This window comes from Hemibagrus wyckioides, linkage group LG05 (genome assembly GCF_019097595.1).
Source record: "Hemibagrus wyckioides isolate EC202008001 linkage group LG05, SWU_Hwy_1.0, whole genome shotgun sequence".
NCBI lineage: Eukaryota > Metazoa > Chordata > Actinopteri > Siluriformes > Bagridae > Hemibagrus > Hemibagrus wyckioides.
In genome coordinates, this window is record NC_080714.1 from 1,311,759 (window position 1) to 1,333,547 (window position 21,789).

Consider the following 21,789-nt stretch of genomic DNA (forward strand, 5'->3'; position numbering starts at 1 on the left):
TGTAATAAACATCAACATCACGTCTCTTTATCTGACCAGCGGAAATGTCACACAGTGTGTGTGCTACTGAGACGAAATGACCGAAAAGACGAAGTGACTCACTTCTAAATCATTAAACACCACCCACATACCTGCACCACAACCCCCCCCCCAACACACACACACACACGGCACCCCCCGGCTGCAACACCCCCTCGCCGTCTGTCAGTGTTTCTAAATACAATTCACACAAGGACACTTCACTCTTCACTACACCTTAATGTTACATAAACACTCTACTACTCTATTTATTTATTTATTTTAATGGCGCTAATGACCAGTAACTCTATCCTTCAGGGATCAATAAGATTTATCTGGTTTTATCTCGTCTCTCATCTTATCCTGTCTCCTAATGAGAGTCATGTCTAATAAATGTCCACTCTGCGTTATCATGTCTGACTCATCCAGTTACTAACTAGAGTTCTGTCCATCTCACATCCCAATGAGTCCCCATGGCCGAATCCCCTTGTTAGAGTTCCCTTGTCTGAGTCCCCTTGACAGAGTCTGCCTGGATGAGTCCACTTGGTTGAGTTCACATGGCTGAGTTCCCTTGTCTGATTCCCCTTGTTTGTGTCCCCTTGAATGAGTCTCCTTGTTTGTGTCCCTTTGTCTTAGTCTCCCTGTTTGAGTCCCCTTGTCTGAGTTCCCTTGTCGGAGTACACTTGTCTGAGTCCCCTTTGTTGAGTTCCCTTGGTTAAGTCTACTTGTCTGAATCCTCTTGGTGGAGTCCCCCTGGTTGAATGCCCTTGTCTGAGTCTCCTTGTCTGACTCCCCTTGTTGGAGTCCCATTGGCTATGTCCTCTTGTCTGAGTCCCCTTGTTGGAGTGCCCTGTTGGAGTCCCCTTGTCTGTGTCCCCATGTTGGAGTCCCCTTGTCTGACTTCCCTTGTTGGAGTCCCCTTTTTAAGTCCCCATGTTGGAGTCCACGTGGTTAAGCCCCCTTGTTGTAGTACCCTTGTCTGAGTCCCCATGTTGGAGTCCCCTTTGATTGAATCCTCTTGTAAAACTCTTACTGATTGGCTGATAACTGATTAAACTTATAAACACTCAGTGAGCAGTTACATATCCCAGATTAGGTTGTGTTTTGGACTGTTAACATGTTAGTAAAGCTAGTTAAGTAGTTATGAAATACAGATCATCACCTTAACACAGGATTGTTCCTAGTCCTAATCTCTCTCTGCACTTTTCCTTGGAACAGTGAGGATTTCAGCTCAGACTCGCTACTCTCCCAATCTCTGCTTCCTCCACGGATGATACCATGAAGGAAGTGTGTGTGTGTGTGTTGGCATCCTTTGAGACCAGCAGTCACATCTCTCAGTGGGGTGGCATCATTTTGTCTCCATGACGACAGCCCAAGCCAGTTTCTTCATTTCACTTTTTTTTCACTGCTGGAATGAAGGGTTTGTCATCTCCAGTGGCGAGATGCGTCAACAGCCATGAACATCACGTTAAACACATCTCTGTTAGCATTGACAGCTGTTGCCATGACAACCACGAACGGAGGGAAATTAAGGAGGAAGAGCTGGCAGATATATAAATATATAAGAATATAAATCTATAGCTGTAAGCTGTGATTGTAAGAAATTCAGTTAGTACGGATGAAGAGGAACAGACTGAGACGCAGAATCTGTAACACACCAGCTGTTTACTGACTGCAGCTCAGAGTGTTACTCTGCACAAAGTATTGGCACCCTCTACCCTGACCATTATGGGTTTGATGGAACATGTTGGTGTGATGGTTTGTGTTGGTGTTTGATGGTGAGTGTTGGTGTTTGATGGAGAAGGTTGGTGTTTGATGGAGATGGTTGGTGTTTGATGGAGAAGGTTGGTGTTTGATGGAGATGGTTGGTGTTTGATGGAGAAGATTGGAGTTTTGTGGAGATGGTTGAAGTTTGATGATAAAGGTTTAGTATGTTTTGGTGCTTAATAGAGAGTGTTTGGATCTGGTGTGCTGTTTGATCAAGAAGGTTGGTGTCCTTTGGTTATCTTGGTAATTTAGCTAGTTAATTGGTTGTCTTTCTAATGAGTTAGCATGCTAATTAGATAGCTCAGCTTACTCTGAAACTAATAACATAATGGAGTGTTTTGGTCAGTGAAACTGGACCGGTAAGAGGTACCGGGGCCGTGGACATAGGCAGGTTTAAAGCCGCTCTTATCAGAAAGAATCCTGAATGAAAATTCCAGAGCGTAATCGTTTTTAATCCACGGAGGCCAAACGACTTTGAGCTGGTGACGGTGCAGCTTTCAAAAAACATGGCTCTAAGCCAGAGGTCAAAGGTCAGTGGTGTACATTAGTCTGATAAAGTCGAGGTGAATTACTGTCCATTTAATTGCAGCGTACTTCAGCCGGCCAGACGTCCCCCTGCTCTTTAAAGCAGTTTACATAATAAATGCACCGTTAATGTGTTTTACTTTAATCCAATCTGACCTTTTACATTAGATTAAATAATCGAGCGCTGACTTTTCCTCCAAGCATTAAAGATACATCTCAGTGCTCTACATTTACTCTTTAATTCCACATCAGACTGATGAACCGCAAGTGCACAAATCACACATTATTCTATTCTATTCTATTCTATTCTATTCTATTCTATTCTATTCTATTCTATTCTATTCTATTCTATTATTCTCAGTGTATAATCATTAATCATGAATTACTGACTCTACACTGATTGTTCAGCATGCTGCAGCTCGACACTCTCACCTAATAAAGGTGTGTGCTGGTGTTTGTTGGTGTGTGCTGGTGTTTGTTGGTGTGTGCTGTGTTTGTTGGTGTGTGTTGGTGTGTGCTGTGTTTGTTGGTGTGTGTTGGTGTGTGCTGGTGTTTGTTGGTGTGTGCTGGTGTGTGCTGGTGTTTGTTGGTGTGTGCTGTGTTTGTTGGTGTGTGCTGGTGTTTGTTGGTGTGTGCTGGTGTTTGTTGGTGTGTGCTGTGTTTGTTGGTGTGTGTTGGTGTGTGCTGTGTTTGTTGGTGTGTGTTGGTGTGTGCTGTGTTTGTTGGTGTTTGTTGGTGTGTGCTGTGTTTGTTGGTGTGTGCTGTGTTTGTTGGTGTTTGTTGGTGTGTGCTGTGTTTGTTGGTGTTTGTTGGTGTGTGCTGTGTTTGTTGGTGTTTGTTGGTGTGTGCTGTGTTTGTTGGTGTGTGCTGGTGTGTGCTGGTGTTTGTTGGTGTTTGTTGGTGTGTGCTGTGTTTGTTGGTGTGTGCTGTGTTTGTTGGTGTGTGCTGGTGTGTGCTGGTGTTTGTTGGTGTGTGCTGTGTTTGTTGGTGTGTGCTGTGTTTGTTGGTGTGTGCTGGTGTTTGTTGGTGTTTGTTGGTGTTTGTTGGTGTGTGCTGTGTTTGTTGGTGTGTGCTGTGTTTGTTGGTGTTTGTTGGTGTGTGCTGTGTTTGTTGGTGTTTGTTGGTGTGTGCTGTGTTTGTTGGTGTGTGCTGGTGTGTACTGGTGTTTGTTGGTGTGTGCTGTGTTTGTTGGTGTTTGTTGGTGTGTGCTGTGTTTGTTGGTGTGTGCTGGTGTGTACTGGTGTTTGTTGGTGTGTGCTGTGTTTGTTGGTGTGTGCTGGTGTGTGCTGGTGTTTGTTGGTGTGTGCTGTGTTTGTTGGTGTGTGCTGGTGTTTGTTGGTGTGTGCTGTGTTTGTTGGTGTGTGCTGGTGTTTGTTGGTGTGTGCTGTGTTTGTTGGTGTGTGCTGGTGTTTGTTGGTGTTTGTTGGTGTGTGCTGGTGTTTGTTGGTGTGTGCTGGTGTTTGTTGGTGTTTGTTGGTGTGTGCTGGTGTGTGCTGGTGTTTGTTGGTGTTTGTTGGTGTGTGCTGGTGTTTGTTGGTGTGTGCTGTGTTTGTTGGTGTGTGCTGGTGTTTGTTGGTGTTTGTTGGTGTGTGCTGGTGTTTGTTGGTGTGTGCTGGTGTTTGTTGGTGTTTGTTGGTGTGTGCTGGTGTGTGCTGGTGTTTGTTGGTGTTTGTTGGTGTGTGCTGGTGTTTGTTGGTGTTTGTTGGTGTGTGCTGGTGTTTGTTGGTGTTTGTTGGTGTGTGCTGGTGTTTGTTGGTGTGTGCTGTGTTTGTTGGTGTGTGCTGGTGTGTGCTGGTGTTTGTTGGTGTGTGCTGTGTTTGTTGGTGTGTGCTGTGTTTGTTGGTGTGTGCTGGTGTTTGTTGGTGTGTGCTGTGTTTGTTGGTGTGTGCTGTGTTTGTTGGTGTGTGCTGGTGTTTGTTGGAGTGTGCTGTGTTTGTTGGTGTGTGCTGTGTTTGTTGTTGTTTGTTGGTGTGTGCTGTGTTTGTTGTTGTGTGTTGGCGTGTGCTGGTGTTTGTTGTTGTGTGCTGGTGTTTGTTGGTGTGTGCTGTGTTTGTTGGTGTGTGCTGGTGTTGAGGTGCTGTGTTTGTTGGTGTGTGCTGGTGTTGAGGTGCTGTGTTGGTGTGTGCTGGTGTTGAGGTTGTGTGTGCTGTGTTTGTTGGTGTGTGCTGTGTTTGTTGGTGTGTGCTGGTGTTGAGGTTGTGTGTGCTGTGTTTGTTGGTGTGTGCTGGTGTTGAGGTGGTGTGTGCTGTGTTTGTTGGTGTGTGCTGGTGTTGAGGTGGTGTGTGCTGTGTTTGTTGGTGTGTGCTGTGTTTGTTGGTGTGTGCTGTGTTTGTTGGTGTGTGCTGGTGTCTGTTGGTTTTTGTTGGTGTGTGCTGGTGTCTGTTGGTGTTTGTTGGTGTTTGTTGGTGTGTGCTGGTGTGTGCTGTGTTTGTACTGGTGTTTGTTGGTGTGTGCTGGTGTTTGTTGGTGTTTGTTGGTGTGTGCTGGTGTTTGTTGGTGTTTGTTGGTGTGTGCTGTGTTTGGTGTTTGTTGGTGTGTGCTGTGTTTGTTGGTGTGTGCTGGTGTGTGCTGGTGTTTGTTGGTGTGTGCTGGTGTGTGCTGGTGTTGAGGTGGTGTGTGCTGGTGTTGAGGTGGTGTGTGCTGTGTTGAGGTGGTGTGTGCTGTGTTTGTTGGTGTGTGCTGGTGTTGAGGTGGTGTGTGCTGTGTTTGTTGGTGTGTGCTGGTGTTGAGGTGGTGTGTGCTGTGTTTGTTGGCGTGTGCTGTGTTTGTTGGCGTGTGCTGTGTTTGTTGGTGTGTGCTGGTGTTGAGGTGGTGTGTGCTGTGTTTGTTGGCGTGTGCTGTGTTTGTTGGCGTGTGCTGGTGTTTGTTGGTGTGTGCTGGTGTTTGTTGGAGTGTGCTGTGTTTGTTGGTGTGTGTTGGCGTGTGCTGGTGTTTGTTGGTGTGTGCTGTGTTTGTTGTTGTGTGTTGGCGTGTGCTGGTGTTTGTTGGCATGTGCTGTGTTTGTTGGTGTGTGCTGGTGTTTGTTGGAGTGTGCTGTGTTTGTTGTTGTGTGTTGGCGTGTGCTGGTGTTTGTTGGCGTGTGCTGTGTTTGTTGTTGTTTGTTGGTGTGTGCTGTGTTTGTTGTTGTGTGTTGGCGTGTGCTGGTGTTTGTTGGTGTGTGCTGTGTTTGTTGGTGTGTGCTGGTGTTGAGGTGCTGTGTTTGTTGGTGTGTGCTGGTGTTGAGGTGCTGTGTTTGTTGGTGTGTGCTGGTGTTGAGGTGCTGTGTTTGTTGGTGTGTGCTGGTGTTGAGGTGCTGTGTTTGTTGTTGTTTGTTGGTGTGTGCTGTGTTTGTTGGTGTGTGCTGGTGTGTGCTGGTGTTGAGGTTGTGTGTGCTGTGTTTGTTGGTGTGTGCTGGTGTTGAGGTGGTGTGTGCTGTGTTTGTTGGTGTGTGCTGGTGTTTGTTGGTGTGTGCTGTGTTTGTTGGTGTGTGCTGTGTTTGTTGGTGTTTGTTGGTGTGTGCTGGTGTTTGTTGGTGCTGTGTTTGTTGGTGTGTGCTGGTGTTGAGGTGCTGTGTTTGTTGGTGTGTGCTGGTGTTGAGGTGCTGTGTTGGTGTGTGCTGGTGTTGAGGTTGTGTGTGCTGTGTTTGTTGGTGTGTGCTGTGTTTGTTGGTGTGTGCTGGTGTTGAGGTTGTGTGTGCTGTGTTTGTTGGTGTGTGCTGGTGTTGAGGTGGTGTGTGCTGTGTTTGTTGGTGTGTGCTGTGTTTGTTGGTGTGTGCTGGTGTTGAGGTGGTGTGTGCTGTGTTTGTTGGTGTGTGCTGGTGTCTGTTGGTTTTTGTTGGTGTTTGTTGGTGTGTGCTGGTGTCTGTTGGTGTTTGTTGGTGTTTGTTGGTGTGTGCTGGTGTGTGCTGTGTTTGTACTGGTGTTTGTTGGAGTGTGCTGGTGTGTGCTGGTGTTTGTTGGTGTGTTCTGGTGTTTGTTGTTTGTTGGTGTGTGCTGTGTTTGTTGTTGTTTGTTGGTGTGTGCTGTGTTTGTTGTTGTTTGTTGGTGTGTGCTGGTGTTTGTTGGTGTGTGCTGGTGTGTGCTGGTGTTGAGGTGGTGTGTGCTGGTGTTGAGGTGGTGTGTGCTGTGTTTGTTGGTGTGTGCTGTGTTGAGGTGGTGTGTGCTGTGTTTGTTGGTGTGTGCTGTGTTTGTTGGTGTGTGCTGGTGTTGAGGTGGTGTGTGCTGTGTTTGTTGGTGTGTGCTGGTGTTGAGGTGGTGTGTGCTGTGTTTGTTGGTGTGTGCTGGTGTTGAGGTGGTGTGTGCTGTGTTTGTTGGTGTGTGCTGGTGTTGAGGTGGTGTGTGCTGTGTTTGTTGGCATGTGCTGGTGTTTGTTGGTGTGTGCTGGTGTTTGTTGGTGTGTGTTGGAGTGTGCTGGTGTTTGTTGGTGTGTGCTGTGTTTGTTGTTGTGTGTTACGTGTGCTGGTGTTTGTTGGCATGTGCTGGTGTGTGTTGGCGTGTGCTGGTGTTTGTTGGTGTGTGCTGTGTTTGTTGTTGTGTGTTGGCGTGTGCTGGTGTTTGTTGGCGTGTGCTGTGTTTGTTGTTGTTTGTTGGTGTGTGCTGTGTTTGTTGTTGTGTGTTGGCGTGTGCTGGTGTTTGTTGGTGTGTGCTGGTGTTTGTTGGTGTGTGCTGTGTTTGTTGGTGTGTGCTGGTGTGTGCTGTGTTTGTTGGTGTGTGCTGTGTTTGTTGTTGTGTGCTGTGTTTGTTGTTGTGTGCTGTGTTTGTTGGTGTGTGCTGTGTTTGTTGGTGTGTGCTGTGTTTGTTGGTGTGTGCTGGTGTTTGTTGGTGTGTGCTGTGTTTGTTGTTGTGTGTTGGTGTGTGCTGGTGTTTGTTGGTGTGTGCTGGTGTTTGTTGGTGTGTGCTGTGTTTGTTGGTGTGTGCTGTGTTTGTTGGTGTGTGCTGTGTTTGTTGGTGTGTGCTGGTGTGTGCTGTGTTTGTTGGTGTGTGCTGTGTTTGTTGTTGTGTGTTGGTGTGTGCTGGTGTTTGTTGGTGTGTGCTGTGTTTGTTGGTGTGTGCTGTGTTTGTTGTTGTGTGCTGTGTTTGTTGGTGTGTGCTGTGTTTGTTGGTGTGTGCTGTGTTTGTTGGTGTGTGCTGGTGTGTGCTGTGTTTGTTGGTGTGTGCTGTGTTTGTTGGTGTGTGCTGTGTTTGTTGTTGTTTGTTGGTGTGTGCTGTGTTTGTTGTTGTTTGTTGGTGTGTGCTGTGTTTGTTGTTGTGTGTTGGCGTGTGCTGGTGTTTGTTGGCGTGTGCTGGTGTTTGTTGGTGTGTGCTGGTGTTTGTTGGTGTGTGCTGGTGTTTGTTGGTGTGTGCTGTGTTTGTTGTTGTGTGGTGGCGTGTGCTGGTGTCTGTTGGTGTTTGTTGGTGTGTGCTGGTGTTGAGGTGGTGTGTGCTGGTGTCTGTTGGTGTTTGTTGGTGTGTGCTGTGTTTGTTGTTGTGTGGTGGCGTGTGCTGGTGTCTGTTGGTGTTTGTTGGTGTGTGCTGGTGTTGAGGTGGTGTGTGCTGGTGTCTGTTGGTGTTTGTTGGTGTGTGCTGGTGTTGAGGTGGTGTGTGCTGGTGTCTGTTGGTGTTTGTTGGTGTGTGCTGGTGTTGAGGTGGTGTGTGCTGGTGTTGAGGTGGTGTTGAGGTGGTGTAGATATGACTGGTGACTCTGCACTCTGAGGGTCAGAAGCTTGACCACTGAGCTCACGTTGCTCACGACTGCATGCTGCTGAAAACTCCTGACCAAATCAAGTATTAATAAATACTTCAAAGTAAAGTTTTTTAATGCATGCTTCAAAGTTCAGAGAACATCAGAATCTGAGCTTATGCTCTGTGTGAACTTCTGACCATCACACCTTCCCTAAAAACATGAGGTGAGCTCTCTGTCTCTCTCGGTCTGTCTGTCTCTCTCTCCTTTCCTCTGTCTGTCTCTCTTTCTCTGTCTCTCTCTGTCTGTCTGTCTCTTTCCCTCCCTCTTTCTCTCTCTCTCTCTCTCTCTCTCTCTCTCTTTCAACTCCATTTTTCATACAGATTCTCTCCGTTCATATTAGTTAAAACCCTGAATGTAAAGAAATCCGTAAATAATCAGTTCATTTTTCAAAGCCATTTAATCAGGACAAAAGTAATGGCACCCTTTGGAAGGTGGAGTCATCAGAGTGTGTCTGAGCTGCATTACTGTGAGATTCAGGAGGAGCTTTTGGGCGTGGCTAAATGTAAATCAGCTGTACTGTGAATGAGCTGTAATGTGGGGCTGAGTGGTGTTTAATTACATCTGAAGGAAATAAGACACTTTTATACGTCTAGTGGGAATTCTTTTTTAATTCAGTTAAGCCAAAACAATTTACACACAAACTGCAAGAGTTTCCTGTACTTGTGTATCAGCTCCTGATCCAGCTAGGAAATGAGAAGATCTGGAAATCACTTCCTTTTTCTATTTGCAGGTGTGTGTGTTTGTGTGTGTGTGTTTCTGTGTGTGTGTTTGTGTGTGTGTGTTTGTGCAGTGCACCACTCCAATCCCAAACCCACTGAGACAGCACTGACTCCGCTCTGGGTCGATGATTTATGTGCTCTTGTACTGCCTTAAAAATGGAAAGCAAAGTTGGTCTGCAGTGAACATGTGTGTGTGTGTGTGTGTGCGCATGCATGTGTGTGTGTGATGCAACACTTTTTGTGCCTTAGGCAGTTAGGACAGGTGGATTTGAAATACTGGACTGTAAGTCTTGCTGTGTGTGTGTGTGTGTGTGTCTTTATCTGCGTGTTTAGAGACTTGGAGCTCTGGATGTGAAAGGCTTGTGGCGTTGAGTTCACTGCATGTTTTTATTTACAGAGATCTGTGGGATTTAACAGAAGATGTGTGCTTTCATCTAACAAGTATCGACTCCAGCGCGTGTGTGAGCCATTCTCTCGTGTGTGTGTGTGTGTCTGTGTGTGTGATTCAGATTTCAGCTTCAGAATAATAACCTCCAGCCTAAAGAGGAGAAAGAGCCGGCGCTTCTTCGAGGTGTTTAATGCAATCTGGTGTTCCAGACTCATCTGGTCTTCTGGACGTTTACACGTGTCCTGCTGATCCTGTGGTCCAGCCCTGGACTTCTTCTCAGCTGGGAATTCAGGGGGAGAAGAGGAACACAACATTACTACAACATCAGCACAACTGCAGATACACAGAACCAGACAAAGAATCTTTTATAGCTGCTAGAAATGATTCACAAGGCCGAGTGTGGAGAAATAAAACTAGAACATTCACCATCACACACCAACATTCACCGTCAAACACCAACATTACACACCAACACACCAACATTACACACCAACATTCACCGTCAAACACCAACATTACACACCAACACACCAACATTACACACCAACATTCACCGTCAAACACCAACATTACACACCAACACACCAACATTACACACCAACATTCACCGTCAAACACCAACATTACACACCAACACACACCATTACACACCAACATTACACACCAACATTCACCATCACACACCAACATTCACTGTCAAACACCAACATTACACACCAACATTACACACCAACATTCACCGTCAAACACCAACATTACACACCAACACACACCAACATTACACACCAACATTCACCGTCAAACACCAACATTACACACCAACACACACCATTACACACCAACATTACACACCAACATTCACCGTCAAACACCAACATTACACACCAACACACACCAACATTACACACCAACATTCACCATCACACACCAACATTCACCGTCAAACACCAACATTCACCGTCAAACACCAACGTTACACACCAACATTACACACCAACACACACCAACATTACACACCAACATTCACCATCACACACCAACATTCACCGTCAAACACCAACATTCACCGTCAAACACCAACGTTACACACCAACATTACACACCAACACACACCAACATTACACACCAACACACACCAACATTACACACCAACACACACCAACATTACACACCAACACACACCAACATTCACCGTCAAACACCAACGTTACACACCAACATTACACACCAACACACACCAACATTACACACCAACACACACCAACATTACACACCAACATTCACCATCAAACACCAACATTACACACCAACACACACCAACATTACACACCAACATTCACCATCACACACCAACATTACACACCAACACACACCAACATTACACACCAACACACACCAACATTACACACCAACACACACCAACATTACACACCAACACACACCAACATTCACCGTCAAACACCAACGTTACACACCAACATTACACACCAACACACACCAACATTACACACCAACACACACCAACATTACACACCAACATTCACCATCAAACACCAACATTACACACCAACACACACCAACATTACACACCAACATTCACCATCACACACCAACATTAACTCCAACACACACACATCTACAGTCACCAACATTCACACAGCACTCACCAACATTCACCGTCTAACACCAACATTACACACCAACACACACCAACATTACACACCAACATTCACCATCACACACCAACATTCACCGTCAAACACCAACATTACACACCAACACACACCAACATTACACACCAACATTCACCATCACACACCAACATTACACACCAACATTCACCGTCAAACACCAACATTACACACCAACACACACCAACATTACACACCAACACACAGCAACATCACACACCAACATTCACCATCACACACCAACATTCACCGTCAAACACCAACGTTACACACCAACATTACACACCAACACACACCAACATTACACACCAACACACAGCAACATTACACACCAACATTCACCGTCAAACACCAACATTCACCATCACACACCATTACACACCAACACACACCAACGTTACACACCAACATTACACACCAACACACACCAACATTACACACCAACACACACCAACATTACACACCAACATTCACCATCACACACCAACATTACACACCAACATTCACCATCACACACCAACATTCACCGTCAAACACCAACGTTACACACCAACATTACACACCAACACACACCAACATTACACACCAACACACACCAACATTACACACCAACATTCACCATCACACACCAACATTCACCGTCAAACACCAACGTTACACACCAACATTACACACCAACACACACCAACACACACCAACATTACACACCAACACACAGCAACATTACACACCAACATTACACACCAACACACACCAACATTACACACCAACACACACCAACATTACACACCAACATTACACACCAACACACACCAACATTACACACCAACACACACCAACATTACACACCAACACACACCAACATTACACACCAACACACAGCAACATTACACACCAACATTCACCATCACACACCAACATTACACACCAACATTACACACCAACATTCACCATCAAACACCAACATTACACACCAACATTACACACCAACACACACCAACATTACACACCAACATTCACCATCACACGCCAACATTACACACCAACATTCACCATCACACACCAACATTCACCATCACACACCAACATTACACACCAACATTCACCATCAAACACCAACATTACACACCAACATTAGACACCAACATTCACCATCACACACCAACATTACACACCAACACACACCAACATTACACACCAACACACACCAACATTCACCATCACACACCAACATTACACACCAACACACACCAACATTACACACCAACATTCACCATCACACACCAACACACACCAACATTCACCGTCAAACACCAACGTTACACACCAACATTACACACCAACACACACCAACATTACACACCAACACACACCAACATTACACACCAACACACAGCAACATTACACACCAACATTCACCGTCAAACACCAACATTACACACCAACACACACCAACATTACACACCAACATTCACCATCACACACCAACATTCACCGTCAAACACCAACGTTACACACCAACATTACACACCAACACACACCAACATTACACACCAACACACACCAACATTACACACCAACACACAGCAACATTACACACCAACATTCACCGTCAAACACCAACATTACACACCAACACACACCAACATTACACACCAACATTCACCATCACACACCAACATTCACCGTCAAACACCAACATTACACACCAACACACACCAACATTACACACCAACACACACCAACATTACACACCAACATTCACCATCACACACCAACATTCACCGTCAAACACCAACGTTACACACCAACATTACACACCAACACACACCAACATTACACACCAACACACACCAACATTACACACCAACACACACCAACATTACACACCAACATTCACCATCACACACCAACATTCACCATCACACACCAACATTACACACCAACACACACCAACATTACACACCAACATTCACCATCACACACCAACATTACACACTAACATTTACCATCACACACCAACATTACACACCAACATTCCCCATCTCACACCAACATTACACACCAACATTCACCATCACACACCATCACACACCAACATTACACACCATTACACACCAACATCACACACCATTACACACCAAACACCAACATTACACCCCATCACACACCAACACTGCACACCAACATCGCACACCATTACACAGCAACATTCACCACCAACATTACACACCAGCAATCACCATCACACACCATTACACACCAACATTACACACCAACACACACCAACATTACACACCAACATTCACCATCAAACACCAACATCACTGTCTAAACACCAACATTTACCACATGTAGCCCTGATTGGTTATGTACTGCTAAAAAGAGACAGATAAATATTGCCCCCATTTAAAAATTTTAAACTGAGTAAAGATTGAGTTTGGGGAAAATAAGGTAACTACTGTGACATTGGTTGATAATACTGTGCATCTTCAAGACTGCTATTCTTGTTAAACTTAGCTTCACCAGCAGAGGCACCCTAAGTGGTACACTAGGATTAGGCATGGATGCTAGTAGAGTGGAGGTGTTCAGCACATGATGAGTGAGTTCAGGTGTACATGTGAAAGAGAGTGCTCCTAATTTAAGTGTCTTCACATATTTTTACAGAAATAAATGTGTTGCCCCAAGGACGAGCCCCGCCACATTCTTAAAAGTGTAACAAATTTTGGGGAGCCAGCCAGGAGGAGGCAACAGAGTGATCAGCACCATTAACCTCCCTCCTTCCAGTGAGTCAACCTTCAGCAAGATGGACACCAGTCAGATCCTGCGTGATGAGGTGAGTGCAGCTCTGTGGCAGCTTGGGGAAGAATGTCTCATGGAGGTCTGCAGGTACATGAAATGTGATGGCCTGGACAGTGGAGAGTTCCACAGCAGGACATGGAGGTGTGCATTAGATGAGCTTGAGGAAAAGGATGAAGATGATGAAGTTAAACAGTACTGTGCTGACCTATGAATGTTCATCAAAAGACAAAGTAAAATCCGTAATCAAACAGAACAAGAAAACCAGGCAGAGGAGCCATCTCCGAAGGAAAGCAGAGAAAAATGTTTTTCACCACACCCCTCCCCTCTAATGACTGCATGTACTCCACCCAAAAGCCGACTAGAGCCAACTCGCACATTGCCTGAGGTAACACTGCGAAGGGAGTTTAAAATTTGTGGGCAAATTGGAGAGAGTGGTCAGAGGGATAAGTTATCATATCTCAGTTTAGTTCGCCGGATTGACATGGGGATAGAGAGAGGACACACACAGACCAAAGTGGTGGAAGCGGTAATCAGGGCTGTTACTCCGGGGCTGCCTTTAAGGAGCATGTTAGAGATCAAGTGTGGGCTGACCCTTCTTACCATCCTGAAAGGCCATTATTGGGTAGATAGCTCCACAGAACTTTATCAACAGCTTCTTAACATCTCTCAAGAGCCCAAAGAAACTGCTTTGAACTTTGTGTTCCATGCAACTGAGCTTAAGAAAAAGCTGTTATGGAAAGCAGCAAATGAGGACACTGACAAACAGTACAGCAGGGCCGTCATTCAGCGCAAGTTTCTCCGCTCAATAGAAACTGGACTGTTGAGTGACGTGGTGAAGTTCCAAATCTTACCTTACCTCAGTGACGTGATTATAACAGATGAGGAACTTATACAGAAGATGGTTGAGGTGACAAAGGTTGAATGTGAGAGGCAAGAAAAACAGAAAAGATCCACTGTTGGGGAAAACTCCCAAAGTGCAGGGGCTTCAAACAAACTTTCAGTTAAAACCCACATCAGCCCAGATCCCCTCTAAACCCACAGAGTCCGACTCAACAGCAGCGATCAAAACAGTGAAATGAAATAAGACTAAGCCTGACACCCTGAATGCACAGCAAATGTTGGAAGAACTTCGCAAAGAAATTAAGCAAATGTTTCTGGCTGCAATGGAAGTAAAACCCTGTCCTCCTGAACAAAAGCAGAGGGTGAAAGGCTGCAAGAGGTGCAAGGGTGAGGGAATAGGTGAGAATTGTTTGCATTGTTTCAAATGTGGGCCGGAAGACCATGTCTCTTGGAGCACAATCCAGTATAGTGAATGACCCCTGGTGACTGAACCACCTTCCCCACACCATGGTCAGACCCATAACAGTTGTTAGAGAATGAGACACTGACGGTTCTTGCTGCTAATGACACTCCCATCCTGTATATTGGCTGGATTGAAGTCAGCTGAAGTCAGTTGTGACCCCGTCACAACAAATGATTTACAAGTGCCAATACTCATGTCCAGTGACCCAGCAGTTGCCAGTGACCCTATCATTGGCTACAACATCATTGAGGCCATCACTAACAGAAGTGAGGGAAGTACTAAAGGTGGGAGGAAGTAGTTGGCACACAAAGTGAGTAAAGCCTTCGCGATAACAGTGGAAACTGCTCATCATGTAGTAAAGTTAATGCAGAATGGTGACTCAGATTTAGAGACTGGTGTAGTTCGCAGGAAAAGAATGCTCTTGCCAGCTAACCAAATCACCACTGTTTATATAAGAGCACATGTGAGTTCATGAGCTCAAGGCCAACACATGTTCTTTTCACATGACATCCTCAACCCTCCACCAGAAGGTGTGATTTACAATGATGCACTGGTGCAGATCCCCCAAAGGAGAGTGCCATACATACCCATATCTGTGACCAACACCACTGATCACACACGTGGATCACACCATCCCGATCCCCCTATTCATCACCTGTGGTGTGTGTCTGCAAGAAGGATGGTGGTCTTCATCTCTGTGTTGATTTCAGAGAACTCAACCGCAAATCAGTTCCTGACCGCCAACCGATACCAAGAATTCAAGATATGTTGGATGCATTGGGAGGAAGTTTATGGTTCTCAGTCTTAGACCAGGGTAAAGTGTACCACCAGGGTTATCTGGATGAGGAGAGTCACACTCTAACAGCGTTCATCACTCCCTGGGGGCTCTATGAATGTGTGTGCATACCGTTTGGCCTTGGTTCAGCACCTGCAGAGTTTCAGAGGAGTATGGAGCACTGTTTGACTGGCTTGAGAGACACAATCTGCCTCCCATACCTGGTACACAGTCGCAGCTTTAAGGAACACTTGGAGCATATCCGTCTTGTTCTCCAGCGTTATAAGGGACATGGAGTAAAGTTAACCCCATAGAAATGTGAACTGTTTAAATCAAGTGTGAGATTTCTTGGCAAGTTGGTGAGGGGAGAGGGTTACACGATGGACCCCACAGAGATAGCTCCGGTGCAGGCATTAAAGAAGAAGACATCTGCCACTGTGGGTGATGTGCGACAGATTCTCGGGTTCCTCTCCTACTACAGATCCTTTATCTCTAACTTCTCCCATGTTGCCCCCCCCCCCCCCCCCGTACAACCTCCTCACCGTCCCAAACCAGAATCCAGTCCAGACCCAACTGTGAAAAGACCATGTAAAGCAGGAAAGAAAAATAAGGGCCACTTACCATCACACCTATACAGTCGACCAGCTCCCACCAGGAAGTATTGAATCAGCTGGTAGATGCACTCATGAAGCCCCCTGTCCTTGGATATCCTGAGTTTGCCAAGCCACTTGTATTACATTGTGAAGCATCCCAAGTTGGTCTGGGTGCGGTGTTATACCAGAGACAGCAAGGGAAGATGAAAGTAATTGCCTATGGCTCCTTCACCCTGAGTCCATCAGAAAAGAGATACCATCTTCACTCTGGTAAGCTAGAGTTTTTAGCATTGAAATGGGCCATCTGTGAACGTTTCTGACATTACCTGTACCTCACCCCATCGTTTGTGGTATATACAGATAACAACCCACTGACATATGTACTCTCCACCAGAAAGCTCAATGCAACAGGACACTGATGGGTGGCAGAGTTGGCCGTTTTTAACTTCATAATCTGGTACCGCCCAGGGAAAAACAACTCCAACACAGATGGCTTGTCACGGATGCCGCTGGATATTGAGAACTTTATGCATAGTTCTACGGCCGAGGCAAGTCAAGATGTAATCAGTGCATCAATGGAGAGGGTCACAGTGGAAAGAAGAAACCCTTGCCGGGGCATTGGAGTGATCCGGGTCAGTGCTTTGGGCCTGGTGAAAGACACTGAGACCAGCCAACCCCTAACCCCAGATCAAATCCGCAAAGCTTAGGAAGAAGATGAAATCCTGTCAAGAGTCCTCTGGTACAAAGGATATGAGTATATATTAGTGGTCATGGACCATTTCACAAGGTTTGTGCAGGCCTATGCGACGAGGAACAAAACAACCAAAACTGTAGCTGACAAGGTTTTCAATGACTTTGCTCTAAAGTTTGGCTTCCAAAGCAGGTTACATCATGATATAGGTAAAGAGTTTGAGAACAAAATGATGGCCAGCTTAGAGAAACTTTCTGGCATCCACAGGGTTCGCACACAACACCATACCACCCTCAGGGTAAGGTGGAGAGGTTTAACTGCACCCTGTTGTCCATGCTGCGCACCTTGGAGGACAAGGAGAAGGAAGATTGGAGTCCCTTGCTATGGTTGTCCACGCATACAACTGCACAAAGAATGAGGCAGCAGGTTATGCACCTTATTACCTTATCTTTGGATGTTCTCCTTGCTTGCCCATTGATCTGTTGTTCAGTCTTGGAAAAGATCAGTCCCATGATACATGTGAGAACTATGTGAGTCACTGGAAAAAGAGAATGCAAGAGGCATATCAGATTGTAGCTAAAACAGCCATTAAGGGAGTAGCTCGGTGGAAAATCTGCTATGACGGGAAAGTTCAGGGGAGAGACCTGAACCCAGGCAACAGAGTTCTCCTCAGAAACCTTACCCCCAGAGGTGGGCCTGGAAAGATCCAATCGTACTGGGAGGACCAAGTGTATAAGGTGAAAGAGAGGAAAGCTGATGGCAGCCCAGTTTATGAGAAAACGGTAAAGGGAGACACAGAGTGGTTCACAGAAATCTTCTGCTGCCCTGTGACTTCTTACCCCATGACCGGCCACCCGCAGAGACACTCCAGCCACAGAAAAAACCCCTGCAACGACAGCAGCTAGAACAGAGTGACACCTCTGGTGATGAATACAGTGGCACCTGCTGTTGGCTTGTCAGACCTAGCAGACAAAGACGGCAGAAACTTTGCTGAATCCTCTGGCAGAGCCTTTCCAGCCCCAACAGCGGCATACTCAGCAAAGCTGAGAGGGTGGGCCACTACCAAGTGAAGAGGATGTGCCACTCCCAAGCGAAGAGGATGTGCCACTACAAAGCGAAGAGGATGTGCCACTCCCAAGCGAAGAAGATGTGCTACTACCATCTCAGAGACCTGATTTGAACCTGGACAGGCCTGATTATGATGAATCGAAGGTAGACCCTCTGGTCAGACATCAGCCTGTTTTACTGAGTTATGATACATTGGGTGAACCGTCATTGGTACGAAGGGACTGTAAGGTAACAGGGACTCAGGTAACACAGACTAAAGGTTACTGGAGGCCTTGGATGGCTGAGGTGTTCTAGAGAAATGCTTTTCTTTGTTCACAGAAATGTCAGGAGACATTTATTTTTGTGGAGATGAGTGTAGCCCTGATTGGTTATGTACTGCTAAAAAGAGACATAAATATTGCCCCCAATTAAAAAAATTTAAACTGAGTAAAGATTGAGTTCAGAGAAAATAAGGTAACTACTGTGACATTGGTTGATAATACTGTTCATGTATCTTTAAGACTGCTATCCTTGTTAAACTTAGCTTCAAATCAAATACCAGCATTCTCCATTAAACACTAGAGCACACACACACACACACACACACACACACATGCATGCACACACACATATTCAAATACAAACAATATCAACACCAAACACTTAAGTATGTACACACACCAACATTCTCCACCGAGCTTCACCAGAGTGAGATTGTTAAAATCAGGTGTAAGTGGATTTGTCTGTTTCACAGTGTGTGTGTCTGTGTGTGTGTGTGTGTGAATAATAAACACCAGCAGAGCAAAATGTTTGATAAGTTTTTGATAAGTGATGAAGTGTGTTTTATTTGTGCTCGTCTCCATCGTGTCACTCTCGGGTTACACCGTAACAAAAACACACACAACGCCGCTTGATTAATATTCTGCGTTTAGATTTATGGAAGGTTTAGCGAGGGATTTATGAAGCCTTTAGAGATCTGCACAAAGTGCAGGGTTTGCATTAAATACCCCGATCCTCAGCACCTCTGACGCTCTATTAAAATATGAGTGTATTAGTTAATTGGCCCGGGATGTGGAGCGGCGTCTCTCTGATAAAAACACAACGCTTTCATCACTTCACTCCATTTATTCCTCCACTTCATTAACCCGAGAATCAGGCAGCTGACTGAGGAGGAAAAAGCTGGAACATATGGAACACACCCATAACGTGTGTGTGTGTGTGTGTTAATTGACAGGAAGTTTCTAGAACATTCTCCCCCATAAACAGAGACTTGTTTAGGTTAATCAGGTCTTTTAATGAATATTGAGAAGCTCCGCACATCAGGAGGTCGTGCTGGTGGTCCAGAATGTTGTGTGTTTGTGCCGAATTCTGGATTGTGTTACTGTCTGGATGTGTGATGATAGGTGTGTGTGTGTGTGTGTGTGTGTCTGTGGTATTCTGTCATCAAACACCAAAACCCTGCCAATCCCTAGCACTGTGATGTTCTTCAAACACCAACAAACACCATCAAACACTAACACACACCATCACACACCAACACACACCATCAAACACTAACACACACCATCACACACCAACACACACTATCAAACACTAACACACACCAACACACACTATCAAACACTAACACACACCATCACACACCAACACACTATCAAACACCAACACATACCATCAAACACTAACACACACCATCACACACCAACACACACTATCAAACACCAACACATACCATCAAACACTAACACACACCATCACACACCAACACACACCATCACACACCAACACACACCATCACACACCAACACACACTATCAAACACTATCACGCACTAACACACTATCAAACACCAACACACACTATCACACACCAACAGACACTATCAATACCAACACACAGCATCACACACCAACACACAATATCAAACACCAACACACACTATCACACACCATCACACACTATCAAACACTATCACACACCAACACACACTATCAAACATTAACATGCACTATCAAACACCAACACACACTATCAAACACCAACACACACTATCACACACTAATACACACTATCACACACTAATACACACTATCAACACCAACACACGAAATCAACACCAACACACAAAATCAACACCAACACAAACTATCACACACTAATACACACTATCAAACACTAACACACACCATCACACACCAACACACACTATCAAACACCAACACACACTATCACACACTAACACACACTATCACACACTAATACACACTATCAAACACCAACACACACTATCAAACACCAACACACTATCACACACTAATACACACTATCAAACACCAGCACACACTATCACACACTAATACACACTACTAAACACTATCACACACTATCACACACTAATACACACTATCAAACACCAACACACACTATCACACACTAACACACATTATCACACACCAACACACACTATCAAACACCAACACACATTATCACACACCAACACACACTAGCACACACTATCACACACCAACACACACTATCAAACACCAACACACACTGTCACACACCAACACACACTATCACACACTAGCACACACTATCACACACCAACACACACTATCAAACACCAACACACACTATCAAACACTATCACACACCAACACACACTATCAAACACCAACACACACTATCAAACACCAACACACACTATCACACACTATCACACACCAACACACACTATCAAACACCAACACACACTGTCACACACCATCACAAACTATCACACACTAGCACACACTAATAGACACTAATACACACTATCAAACACCAACACACACTATCACACACTATCACACACTATCACACACTAATACACACTATCAAACACCAACACACACTATCAAACACCAACACACTATCACACACTAATACACACTATCAAACACCAACACACACTATCACACACTAATACACACTACTAAACACTATCACACACTATCACACACTAATACACACTATCAAACACCAACACACACTATCACACACTAACACACATTATCACACACCAACACACACTATCAAACACCAACACACATTATCACACACCAACACACACTATCACACACTAGCACACACTATCACACACCAACACACACTATCAAACACCAACACACACTGTCACACACCAACACACACTATCACACACTAGCACACACTATCACACACCAACACACACTATCAAACACCAACACACACTATCAAACACTATCACACACCAACACACACTATCAAACACCAACACACACTATCAAACACCAACACACACTATCACACACTATCACACACCAACACACACTATCAAACACCAACACACACTGTCACACACCATCACAAACTATCACACACTAGCACACACTAATAGACACTAATACACACTATCAAACACCAACACACACTATCACACACCAACACACACTATCACACACTAATACACACTACTAAACACTATCACACACTAATACACACTATCAAACACCAACACACACTATCAAACACCAACACACACTATCACACACTAATACACACTACTAAACACTATCACACACTATCAAACACCAACACACACTATCACACACTAATACACACTATCAACACCAACACACAAAATCAACACCAACACACAAAATCAACACCAACACACACTATCAAACACCAACACAAACTATCACACACTAATACACACTATCAAACACTAACACACACCATCACACACT